The 13,738-nt window shown below is 43.6% G+C and overlaps 1 long non-coding RNA gene across 1 annotated transcript; it reads right to left on the reverse strand.

The window, feature by feature from the left end:
• Positions 1–6,190: 6,190 nt before the first annotated feature.
• LOC112968230 lies at positions 6,191–8,004 on the reverse strand. Its single transcript, XR_003254313.1, has 3 exons — positions 7,582–8,004; positions 6,989–7,278; positions 6,191–6,547 (listed from the first exon to the last, which is right to left on the reverse strand). It is a non-coding gene; the product is annotated as an uncharacterized LOC112968230 (long non-coding RNA).
• Positions 8,005–13,738: the final 5,734 nt, after the last annotated feature.

Raw genomic sequence — 13,738 nt, forward strand, 5'->3', positions numbered from 1 at the left:
TGTGACTAACTGAAGGGCTGTACCAAAGCAAACACACTGGAAAGATTTATGACAAAGAGTTGCTGGACTTCTTCCCAGTACGAGGAGTAAAAAGGTCAAGCAGATATTTGATTTCTGCTAGGAGATACCAAGCTTTGCACTGTCGCTCCCCCCCGCCGTCAAGCACATCGATACCCCCCTTGCTCCCCAAGTAGCTTGAACAGCAACTGATTCAGAACAGAGAAACTATAGTATTTAAAAAAAAAAAMCTCCAACTTGTCTATCTCCCGCAAGTGCTGGAAGAGATTTGTTTAGCACAGCATGCATCAGGATACATATGCCCACATGAATGCCTGAATTAGAAAAATTAAGCATTCATATGCATACCCATCTATTCCTAATACATTTTCCTTCACTGATTACATATTTCAAATGAAGGCAACAGAGGGAAGAAAAACTTAGAGAAAAATTAATCAATCAGCTACTTGAGCCTTTTACACTTTCACAAATAATCAAGTAATGGTGGCAAAGTATCATAGAGCATCTTCCCCATTATATGAAGGCAAAAGTATTCAACCCCGCATCATGATGAGCTGAGAACGGCTGCACTGCAGGGCAAGCTCGCCAACTCCTTAGAGCCGGTTCATGTGAAAATTACAGCAGCGGGGAGCAGAGGGAATAGCTTAAAGCGAGGTTAAAGTTGTGTTTTCATATACACAAACACACAGATATACTTTTTTTGTTGTTGTTTTTAAAGCTTTTTTAGCACTGAACATCCACCCGTGGTAGTATGTTACTCTGACCCAGAGAGCATACAAGCTAGCCCAGAAAGTCGCCTGTGCACACCTATGTACAGGCTCTAAGACAGTTCCTTTTAACACAATCCCCTTTTTCAGCCTCAGATGCTGGGATGAAGGATGAATAGAAGACAAGCCACTAGCAAGTGGAGAAGCTCCAGGGAACTATGACTTCTTGTTTGTTATCTGTTCACATCCCCAGGGTGAGATCCCACACCATCAGAGCTCCAACCCTCCTCCTCTGCAAGTCAAGCCATTCCCTGCACAGCACTGTTAAGTTAGCCAGGAAAACAACAAGCTACACATGCRGTTTAATGGAAGCTGGCGTTACATGATGCAGCAGAGACGGGATAACTTGCATCAGTATATTAAACTGGACTTTGTTATGGCATAAGTTGACTTAAAGTGGCATTAATGGTTATGGAAAATACTCCCTCCCCCAAAGATATGAGAGGCTGATCAGACCAGACAGAGCTTTGTAATGCTGCTTATTTCACTTAAAGCCTTATTACAGTATCATAGTGCTGTTTTGCTTTTAGAGAGAGGGATGTCTTTACAGCATTAAAAAGGTCTTGTGTTTAATTAAATTAGCTGCACCTGTATACATTATGTGCAATAAATCAACTATAATTTGCTACCATAGGCAGCTATTAATCTTCCCTGTGTTATTTATTGCTCGGCATCATTAGTACGAAGGCTCTTCCAGGATACAGTAAGAAATAGCAGTTTAGGGACCAAAAGCTATAACTCATTTCCCTTTCCCTCTCCGTTTTTCACTGATTTCAGTCACACTTCTTGTACACTCGAACAGGAATGTGTAAGTGATTCTGGCATCCATTGCTTTTGTGTGTGTGTATACATATTATCTATATAAAAAATAAAATTAAGGTACAGTGTTCCCCACTCATCTGGGCCATTATTTCTACTTGCAAGCATCTACTRGGAAAGAGACACAGCCCAAAATGTTAAGTCCATAAATAAAAAAAAAAAAGTCCTGAAGTCTTGCTCTTTCAGGTTATGCAGAGAAATAGTGCACTAGTACTGCAGCTATGCCACATACCTTCTCTGAATACAGTTTAGAGACTTACTCACCTAGGGATCACAGACTGCAATCCACCACTTTAGCAAATAGCAACAGCTGGCTCTATTACCATCACGATTTGTTCTGGTTTTTGGACACAGAGACACACTACTGGATTTTGCACAATATGGCTCACAGTCAAGATCATGACTGCAGTATCAATTTAGCTTCATAATTTACTCGTAATCACAGAGTTCAGGAAGGAATTGTTAAATACTATCTCTGGTGTACAAGGTAGCAAGGACAATACTCACTTTTATTTGCAAAAGAAATTAGACATACCAGTTCCCGCTGCTTCTTTTCCCCCCCACCTAGCTACTGTCCCTCCTTCCTAGTTAAACCATCATTTAAAGTAGTAAAAATAGATCAAGAACCTAGCAGATCAAAACCCAGAGCACAGAATCCTCTACCTGTAAGTTCAGCCTACTACCAATGTGTTTTCAGAAGGAGTCTGGGTGTACTGCTCTCTGCTCTTCATATTTTTGTTTTTAAACAGCTGCTACATTGCACTGATGTTCACAATACATTAAATTCTTTCCTTGCAATATTTTTCAACAGCTTTAACTGGCATGAGAATGTTATGCAGCAGCTAATGTTAGAGAAGCTGTCTCAACGAAGGCAAAAGTATTTTGAGTGCTTGAGGTTGCTGGTAAATCACAAGTCCGCTCTAAACATACACATCTTGTGGTTTCTATTTGACTCCTAGACTTGGTCTGAAAGAATCACATTTCAGTTCCCCCTCCCCTCTGCAAATGCGTGTATGTATATACACACATATATATGTTTATTTATATGCTTTATATTTACATACTTTTTATTTTTTTTTTTTTAATAAAAATGATCACTGGCATTGACATAACCTGAGCTAGGGCTTTCAGAAAAATGCTAGACAGCAGGAAACACACAGGAAATCAGAGACAATCCTGGGAGGAGTGGAGAATACCTGCAAAACCACCTACTTACRGAGTTCAGAATGAGGAAAAAGCACTGGCATCCTGAATCACACAGCCCTTTAGCTTTCAAAAATACTGCTGCTCTGTCTCCACAGAATTGCCTGTCTTTACTACACGCAAGAGATCAGAAAGAAACAATGAAGATTAACATCCTGAACTTCATTTTAAATAATTAAAAACTCAATATCATATAAAACAACCCTTTTAGAAATAAGCAAACTAAATTTCAAAAAATTTAGTCCAGCTAATAAAATTGTGCTTGCAAAGAGCAGGACTCCAACCAGGAGGAGCCAGAGATGGCCAGCTGTGGCATTCAAAAACTCGTATCTCGTGCCTCTTCTAGCTCACCTTTGACATCAGCTTCATCACTACCGCCACAGAGCCGATCTTCTCCAGCTGGGCCTCTGTTCTCCCACATAGCCTCACAAGCTTCACTTATGCATAAAAACAGCCAACTYGTCTCGCAAGCTCCGTCTCTGCCCTCCTGCCTCCCTCCCCCCATCATTCTTCCAAAAGTGTTTCTGAAGCTAGCACAGAAAACACATGTGAAAAGCTCCAGGCTGCTGGTGGAGTAGGAAGTACAAGCGGTGGAGAGTTCAGAGAAGAGGAATGAACTCCAAGGCATGCAGACCACAGAGCCGTGGAGAGAGAGCACGCTACAGTAAGAGAACTATTAATAAAGAGAAAAATTAAAAGGACATTCAGGAGTATTATGAGCCAGATTGGAAACTCTGGCACTGGATGGGGCTCAGGGAGTCCTGACATTAAACCCGAAAGAGATTATGTAACACAAGCTGTCCAGTGATCATCTGTTCCTCTGGTTTTGTTTTAAAGCGGCAGCGTGGCTGACAACCGACTCTAGCACGAACCTGGGGCTGGGGACTATTAACTTGGTGTCCGTGTGCATTCCTGAGACTCGCACAACTGTCATTCCTCTCTGGGCACTTTAAAACACAAGCTGTATTATTCCCTTTCTCCACTGCAAGATCTGCTAACACACATTTTATACAGAGAGTGACCAAAAGACACACGTGCAGGCTGAAGTTTTTTCTGTTCCTGCCATTTAAACCCTGCTTGCAAATCCCTGCAATTAGCGCGAGGAAGAGCAAACCCATTTCTCCATCTCGGAGGCATGCACTTTCCTGCACGGTGTCATTTCCAATCCAGATGAACAAAATGAAAAACCCTCATTATTTTTGCAGAATGTTTCAGCCAAGGCAATATGCTCAGCTCCTCTGCCTGTAAAGGAAAGCAAGGGGAGTTTAAGTGGATTTGCCCTGCTCTCCTCAACCCAGAAGACCTACACTACAAGAGAAAGGCATGCCCACTAGATAACGGGGCATTTGTCAGAAAAGCTTCTAGTCCCTCCCATTTCTTCATGGTCTGGGATCAACTACTGTTTGGCACCTAGTCATCAGAAAACCTGCCAGCCATCATCACCTCTTGCCCATCTTTACATCTTGGTCCAGTAAGACTCAGTCCAGTTAGGAAATGAAGACAGGCCGATGGACACCAGAAGGTTTGCTGAAGTGGAGATATAAGTTCATTAGGAGATAACAGTAAGAAAGTAGGGAGGCAGGAAGGGGAGAAAGGTAAGAAAAAGTCTGACCCTAGTAATCCCAGAGAGCACAAGGCAGAGCAGCCATGCACGACGTGCTGCTGGAAGACACAACGCTTGGGAGAAGCCACCACAAAGAAGCAACCTCATCTCCTCGTCTCTTTTGACTGAGCTCCAACGGCAGCACACATTTTGAGCAGCCTCTGCTTCATTTTAAATACAAGCCGCAAAATTTTAAACACACAAAAACCACCTCCCCTAACTGAACACAGAAGTGGGCAAGAAAAACATTTTGAAGCACATCTTTTAAAAAAAATATATATATATATATACACAAATAAAAAGCAACTACTGCATGTGTTCAGAGTGAGTTCTGCAGGCTGATGTAGGCAGACAACTGCTGAAGACGGCACTAACTCRAGGCAAGCGCTGAGGAATTCTGCATTGCCGCAGCTCTGCGCCATCTCCCGACATGCCTCCCCTTCCTTCTGCCTCGACCGCCAAGCTTTGACCTCAGCGTCTGGTTTTGGCGGGAAAGGTCAGCGGTATAATAGCTTCTGTTTATCAAGCCTGAATACCAATAACTTCGTCACCTCAGAGAATTAACAATACGGGCGCTCAAAACCCACTTTATTGGTTACGTCAAACACTGGAGGACTCTGCCCGAATCCTTGTGGAGCAGCAGAAAACAAAAGTGGTCTCAGCATGAGCAGGGAGCAGAGACTTGATTATCTGCAATTAGCGAATCGATGATTCTCTAAGACACTGATTTAGGCCAGCACTTCTTGTTAGCAACAGTCAAGGAAAGCACAAGGGCAAATCGCATCAGAGCTGAGCCCAGCTCCCAAATACTTCCTCCTTTAAAATTCATATATAATTTTGCAAGTACTCAAATATATATATGCACAGCAGCATCACTTAGATTAGTCTGCCAGGTACAAACTGAACCCAAACATCACTTAGGTGGCCTTAGTCACTACCACCATGGAAACAAGTAATTTCATTATTTTGCTCCTAACATATTGGTATCTCYGGTAGTTTAGATGTTAACAGCCTGTTCTTGCGGATGCATGCACATTTGAGTAACTTTGCTCATGTTACATATCTGCACCCTCATTACAGTGAGGAAAAGGCCTAATGCAAAGCTTAGTGAAGTCCCTGGGAAGATACCCACTGATTTTGGATTAGGTCCTTCTGTTTTTAAATACGTGATCTAATTTTGTCTTGTAACATTACACAAGAACACAGCTGTATGTTTAATCTAAGAGTTAAACCATTAATTTGCAAATTACAATTTGGTAATACTCCCTATTAATCATGCCATTACATGGGTTATGCTCATTTTACCAAGAAGTTTAAACACAACAGGTCTCACTCAAAAAGCTTACAAATTAAACCATTAAGTCCATTTGAGATCAGGCATAAAGACAGGTATGGGGTAAAATATACAACAGCAGACAGCTTGAATATACATTTTACTTTCATTTGTCTGAGATGTTTGTGCCAAGAATCCACTTGTGTCTGCTCTTCACTCTGTTTTAATACAATTAGGGAGAAAAAAAATTGTTTTTAAAATGATTAAAAGCATAACACTGCCCAGTGTCATGTACCCTCCAATAATCTTCAATTTGTGTGACTGTCTTTGAAACTGTATCAGAGTAGTTTTATCACTCACAGCATGTATTTTTGGTTTACTAATCCCTATGCTTCCAGAGGGGTTGCTGGAAGGAAAAAGAAAAAAAAGTAACCCACTCATTTTAAAATAAAAACAAACAAAAAAATCCCCATTTAGATATTTTAAGTAAGAACCAGACAGGCTTGAACCCTGCTGGAGAACAGCAAGAAAAGTTCTGATTTATAAGCTAGCATGACAAAATTAAAAAGGCTGAGATGAATTTCAATATTGTTATTTAACAGGCTTTATACATAAACACCTCAAGAACAATGCAGCAATTTAAAAACCACTTTGAACAACTCTGTTGCAGACCCAACAGGCCATGCTATGCAGAAAGTTGCTTAGTTATGCTTTTACAGAGACAAAAGGACGGGCGTCTTAATTCCTCCCCCTCACAAGCCTAGATAAATTCCAGCCCTGAAGTACAGGAAATTAAAATAGAATAATAAACTAAGAAGAAATGCTTCCATCGCAGGAGGAAATCCCACTTCAGTGGCTCGTGCCCTGCAAAGAGTTAAAAGCGAGTCTGTGTGTCTGCACCAATAAGAAAGTGCCTCCCCGAATCCTCCCCCAGCCTGAAGGGCCCTGCTGATTTTAGCACAGCTGCTACCTGCAGCCACATCCCCTTGGTAGCAACGCACAAGGGGAAAGTGCAATTTTGAGCTTCTCTTTTCATCTCTATGGTGACAAAAAGCTCCGCAGAGGGAAATCAGGGTGCCTTCCACTCAAAAGGTTTCTCATTTTCAATGACTGCCTTTCACAATATTTTAATTAAATCTCTGGTGGGGAAGCTCTTTAAAATTTTTTTTTTTTTTTTTTTTTTTTTTTGCAGCTTGTGGGGCTCAATGACAATAACAGTTATAGTGGAAAAAAAAGGGGGGGGTGTAGTTTAAGCATTTTTAAAATAGAAAGATTCTGTATCTGAAGACATAAAAATAAACATACCAGCTGCAAAGTTGTACAAACCAGCATGCAGAGGGGCTGAGAAGTCTTTCGATAACAGAAATGTTCCATATAGCAACACGTCTCACTCGCGTTTGAGCAGAAGTCAGAGGACTGCACAGGAAGGTGCCGTCTGAGCGGGCGGCTGAGCGCAGACCAGCCACGATAAGGGCATCAACRGGAAGGCGTATTTTAGAGGAGCCCCTTTGTTCACCGCGAAGCGGTAGCACCATCGCACTGTACTTGGCGAGTCAGAAAATACAGCAACACATTGAACTGATGGCGTTTGAAGCCTGCAGTGTAAGAGCAAGGTCAGGGGATTCATCTTGGTTTTCGAAAACCTCAGTTCACTGCTACCAACAAATACGGAGACACCCGTAACCTCAAAGGAAGGGGCAATTCCCTTCCACAAACCTGCGTACAATAGCGCTCAAGGAGCGCACAAGCAAATCATTTCCAGTTTTTCCATAAAAATAACTAATCAGGATTTTCCCACAGCAGCAAATCCTGGAGAAACAGGTATGCCTGCCGCCCCCATGCCTCAGACCCATCCTTTTTCCAACAGCCCTGCTTCCAGCTCTCCCAGGGTGGGTTACCTTAGCCTGCGCAAGCTGGGGACACAGGCAGCGGCAGAGCCGGCAGTTGGCTGTCACGGCGCCCGGTGGCTGCGGCCCTCGGGGACAGCAGGGAGAGCGCGGGCCTTGCAGCGGGCCGGCCACCCTTCCTCGCTCCTGGCACCGAGCCACGGAGCAGGAGTTCATCCTTGCCTTCGCCACACACGCAGCCCCTGCCACCAGGAGCTTGCAGTCGAAGCAAAAGCAGGCAAGGGCTCCCCAGGTCAGCAGCTAAGGCTTCCTAACACGGCCTGCGGAAAAGCCCCTTTAATGCAAAGCGATGGGACCGCTGAATAGACACCAGAAAAAGTTTGTATATATAAGAAAACACACACACGCGGAAAATGAGAAAGTGGTAGAACATTAGAAGACCAGTCTGGGAGACTGTGGTTCTGAAGGACAGTTTAGAAAAGGTCCTAAAGAATTGTCATTAAAAACTTCACACACCAAAATACTTCTCTAGGACACTTGTTTCAATAGCAAAGGAGAAGCAGTTTAATGTGCTAAAGATGCATAGCGCAGAAAATGGATGACTCTGCAATTAAAGCCATGTACAGTGTCAAGAGATCCAAGTGTGTTAACAAATGTAAAGCTCTGGACAAAGCACTTCACCTCCCATCCAAGCTCTCCTGTGTAACGTGGAGATAACAACCCCTCTTTACCTGATATAATTGCTGAAATAAATTCGCACAAGGTATGGTGAACTCCTTAGAAAGCCTGCCCTATGACAGTGCAAAGTTTTCAAATAAGAGACAAATCAGGAAAAACACGTCACCAGTTTTTTGTTTTTGTTTTGTTTTGTTTTTTAAGTTTAACAGTCTAGTGAAGTGAAAAGCAAAGTCTAACTAGGCATGACACAATAAGTATTTTCAACCTCTTTTTAAAATAAAAGTTTAGGCACGGGGAGATGCGACGACAAAACGGTCTATAACATGCAAGCCCRGATCCCCTGAATCCCGGACGAGTGCCTTTGTCATCACACTCAACAGAAAATACAGGTCATTCAGCCGGGCTGGCTACTTATCCAGCATTCCCGCTTGTTCGCTGGAAATTGCTATTCTAGGAGCTATCCAATCTTTAACAACTTCTGGACTAGTCTGCATTTGATTTCAGGGCAAAGGCCAAGCCAAGAGGGAGACCCYGCAAGGAACTCCTCCCTCAAATTCTCAGTTCATTTTTTAAGGCTGTCTCAAAGATGAAAACAAAATGTTTTAGTGCTCACAGGGGCTAAACATCTAGAGTTCTAAAGTGAAATACAACCTCCTTCCAAAGCCATTGATAGTCAAAAGTATGTTCTTTAAAATAAAAATGCTGGGGGGAATGGGGAGGCAGTCATTCAGGACCAAAAGTTTCTTTTAAGCTGACACAAACAGAACTGCCTATTTTTCATGTAAATTATTATATTTTTTTAAAAATCATAATCACTGCTTCAAGTCCAGCTACCCCTGTACGTAAAACCTTTCCACATACATATTTTCCTGGGGGAAAAAAGGCTTATCCCCACAAAGGAGTATGAAATAAATTGCTTTACTGAAGGTTAATAATATCCTGTCGCCGTGGTAAAAGACTCAATTACAAAACCTTCAGAAGAGCTCCCAAGGAACTCATCTGCCTGCAGTGACAGAGGCTTAAATAGCCAAAATACACAGAAAGGCTAAGCACTTCCCAAAAGAGAGGGAAAGGCAAAGGAGATGGGGGGTTAAGTAAAAAACCTGGAAATTGGACACTCAAGGTTATTAAAAAAAGCAAACAAAAAAAACCCAACCCCAAAAACATACACACACAACCACAGTTCTTCTCTGCACACACAATTCTCTATAATCTCAGCAAGAATTATGGCCTAGGGAGACCAGCACTAATTTTAGTATCAGATTTATTATGCAGCAGGGAGCAGGAATCAGTCAGGCCCGTCTCTCACTCCTAATGGGCAGAACTAGATCACGCTCCGGGAAGGCTCTACTGAAGAATAGCTCAGGCCTGGTGAAAAACAAAGCCCCTGGGGCTCTCCCGAAGCACAAACACACTGCGTTCTTAGAAGCCACAATAAAACACAATGATACTCCTCATTTCTATGGCTCTGCCTGCCAGAGGATCCCAAAGCACATGAATTAAAGCTTCCAGCACGCCTGAYGGAGGAGCCTGCAGCGGCGAGGGACGATTGCACGGTCTTTCGGGGATTCGGGTTGGGACCCAGAAGCACAGGCTACAATTTCTCCTTCTCTGTAGACCTGCTGTATCAACAAGCTCGCTGCATGCAGAAGGAAAGCACTTGCCCTGCCTCGCAGGGGCAGAAGTCTGCTCAAAGCGTGCAAGGCGCTCAGGATTACAGCGGCCGTGGCCATTAAGGGCAGCRTTTTACGGCTATGGAAACAGCGCAGAGGTTAAGAGCACCTCAGAATCAAGCACGGAGCCGCGACTCTCTCCAGCTCCCGCTGCCTACCGCACGGCCTCCCCTTCCCACACGGGCTGCCAAACTCCTCAGCACCCAAACTCACCTGGAGCACACCCTAACAGGATGAGCCCGGGGACTCRTCACTGCTTTACGCTGCTACATCTACCCCCTGCCGGCATGCCTCCCCCAGAAACTAAATCAAACCACGGTGAAGAGCTGTACTCTTTGCTTCCCTTTCTTGCCCCATCATATTAGAGTAGTCGACTGCAGGTTTTGAAGCATTAGGCGAGCGTCAGATGGGTGCACTACATTCAGGCAGCTCTTCTGCGCACTTGCCCCTTCATCTTAAACATTTTAGCCTGCCCCCCCGCATCTGTCTGTGTCCCCCTCCGTCAGCCTCTGAACACCACTAGCATCATTCTTAGGATGCTTCGAATGCCCAGTGAAACCAGGCCTATTTGGAACAACTGTTTCTAATAAGCCACTATGAGCTACAAAAGCCTTTCGCAGAGGGTTTTCATGTCTGAATCATGCCTCTCAGCTCGGAACGATCCCCATGATGCAACAGTAAGGCAATCTTTGCACAAAGCTTCGTCACCTTGTGGGGACTGAAGAAAATGCAGAGTTACTCACACGGTAGACAAGACGCACACTGACCATGGCACAACCCGGACATCAGCTTCTCCAGCCCCGTGTCTCCTCAGGCCGCAAACAGGAAAGCCTGAAAACGCTCAGCACTGCAGGTACAGCCTCCAGCTGCTGGAGAGGGGAACTACCCAAAGCACCAGCAGTGGGTTTGGGATCACCCTCTTCCAAGACACAAGCTATTTTCACTATTTTGAGTATTTCGGAAAACATGAGCAGCACTTCTGTTTTCCACATCCATAAAACAAGGCTGATGACAATCACTTACCTCATCTCCATACAGTAAGATTAAAGCATCAGATTTAAACCAGTTTAAGTCATTGCAGCACTTGAATCATTTATGAAAACAGTATGCTGATGTCTCCAGAAACCTATGTCCCACAGATTTTCAATTACCTTTCAAGTAGAGCTTTTTCAAGAACCATTTTTTTACTGGCATCTTGCTAACTAAAGATGAAGACCAGAAACTTTCAAAACATCACTATCACATTTTGATTTCAAATGGAAGACAGGCAGGCAGGTATCTCTGAAAACCTCATTACCTACTTCTTTGTGTATCTAGGCACTTTACCGTTTTCCATTCTTGTTTTAAATATGGCCTTAAGTGTATTAGGCAATTAGGAGCTTTGCCTTGACCTGCTCTAATGGAAGTCAGTGGTTAATTCCTGCTGACTTCAATGAAAGCAGACAACCAACACAGAGTAATTTAGAAAACTCCACCAATAATGTACACAGTCAGTTATGGTTTTTACCTGGTCCTAACTCAGTGCCAGAGTAAATCAAAGTAGATTTAGAAGTTTCGGATTCTCCTGCATCTATTTTCCTCCTTCAAAATAGCTGTCTTTTGGCCTCCAATTTTCATAAATAAGTATATAGATAAAAACCTATGACCAGTTTCACATTCAACAAGTGACTCCCCTACCCAAAAATCTGCTCATCCACAAATCAGTTATCTTCTTCACCTTATGGCCCAAACTCTGCCCCAGACTACGTATGTATTGTTCGTTAAGAGACATCAGGACTCCTGGCTTCTAACTCATTTCTTCCACTGACTCCCTGAATAACCTTGAGCAACTGATTTCAATGAAAAGTGTGAGTCAGAAACAGACTTCAGGCATTTAACACACCTGCCAGCAAAGCATGAAAAACAAAAGAACAAGGGGCAGAAGAGACAGCAAGCAGACCCTAGCAACACTAGCCTTGATCAAGGAAACTCAAACCACCTAAGCCTGTGCCAATCTTGGGATTGCTAACCTCAACGCAAGACACCCAAGCTCTGCATATACCGCTACTTCTATCACTCCAGCCGCCAAACAGCAGAACATCTCTCATACAACATTTCTTAGGGCAAAGAAGACCTAGAAGCCTCCGTACAAAACGGGCACCAATTTACAGTTCAGGAATGCCACATTAGATTAACTCGCTTAATTATACCTGCAGTGCAAGTTCTCCTTCCTCAGAGCAACACCATATCGTGTACACAATCCTCTAAAGTGCCCAGCAAGGACACCAAAAACTACTAGTTAGTTAATACTGTGAGCAGCCAAGCACCAGGAAGAGTCTTGCATACAACAACCAAATTACCTCTTTCTCCCTCTGCCTCTCTACAGACCAGAGCACATTTTCACCTGCATAACTGGCACCAATAATCAGGCCAAGCAATTCAGGACCTGCTCTCTGGTCTCTGTTCCACCTCAAGAAGCGCTTGGCAGCACCCATTTGTCTGCCTTGATCCAACGATCTCTGGTTCTAGGGAACACCAGACAAACAGGTGCTGCTGTTCTCCTCTCAGCTGGAGGAAATTTAAAACATTTCAAGGAAACAAAGGGAGGCACCCTCCACAGATGAAGGACTGCACCTGCCAAGACACCTAAAAACATTAAGAAACAGCAAAATTTCCTTTGGTCATCTCCACACAAGATGCTTACTCTGTTAAGCGTGTTCTTTCAGTTGCGGGCTAGATGAAATAAAGGTTATGTTTCTGCAAGGACACTCATCTCTTTCCCGCTGCCCCTTTTTTCTTTTGCCATCATTTTCAAATGAATTGACACTTAACTTTCCACATGTTGCAAGAGATCAGGATTATGTAGCATCAGCCAAATAAAGCTCTGCACACACTCTCATCAGCTTCATGTGTTCAGATGACAGTGATGGGGGCTATAAAAGCATGAAGACAGATTATCACAGCTTATATCTGCAATTATAGTTCCAATAAGGTTTCTTCATGGTTCTTTAGCATTAAAGTCTTTGGACTGGTAACTAAATTGCTTTAATTTTTTTTATTCTATATTTTTCCTATTTGCATACACACACTCTTGATTGAGAGGGAGAAGAAAAAGCCCTACTAAAATATCCACTGGAGATACCTACAAAACAGAGGCCCAGAAATCTAAACTGGCTTCTAATTAATCACAACTCCAAAAAAAAAATCATAAGCCATGCTCACAGAATTTTGGGGGAATCTTCACTACAGAGGACTTTCAACTATCATTTTACTTCATCTGGAAAATTAATGACACAAAAGATGTGACCAGATTAAAATATATACAGCTACATCTCACACGAGATGATCACAACTCCCTCTTCATGCATAAATTGCTGGACACATCACATGCATAACCTGCTGCTTTGATCACAGTTCATGGGATTAGGTGACTCAGGAATTTAAAGCATAAAGATACCATAGCAGCAGACACTCTCCAGCTCCTTTTCACCATCATCCATCCACCCCCCCACCCCGCCAGGATCCTGGCCTGACTATGCCAGGAAATCCCCACTCCGCAGGCAGAGGGGGAACAGACGCATATGATTATGATGCAACCCATCTCCGGTGCTGCGCTTCTCCGCGGAAGCACGTCAGGACACACTCCTCATTCTCATAAACGGAGCCACCGCAGCCATCCCTCCAAACTCCAACAGGGAAAAACAACAGGCCACACAGAGAGAAATGGGCATGGTCTTGCAGCACAAAGACGAAAGCCAGGTTCCAGGAGCTGGATGACAGGGGTGGCGGAGCGTCCGGCATGGCTGAGCGCCCAGCTCTGCGAGGAAAAGGGGAGCCAACGCTATCTGGAGGCAGAGGGCCTCTAGGACACCTGCAGT

Source organism: Apteryx rowi, unplaced genomic scaffold (assembly GCF_003343035.1).
Source record: "Apteryx rowi isolate R43461 unplaced genomic scaffold, aptRow1 scaffold_307, whole genome shotgun sequence".
Taxonomy (NCBI): domain Eukaryota; kingdom Metazoa; phylum Chordata; class Aves; order Apterygiformes; family Apterygidae; genus Apteryx; species Apteryx rowi.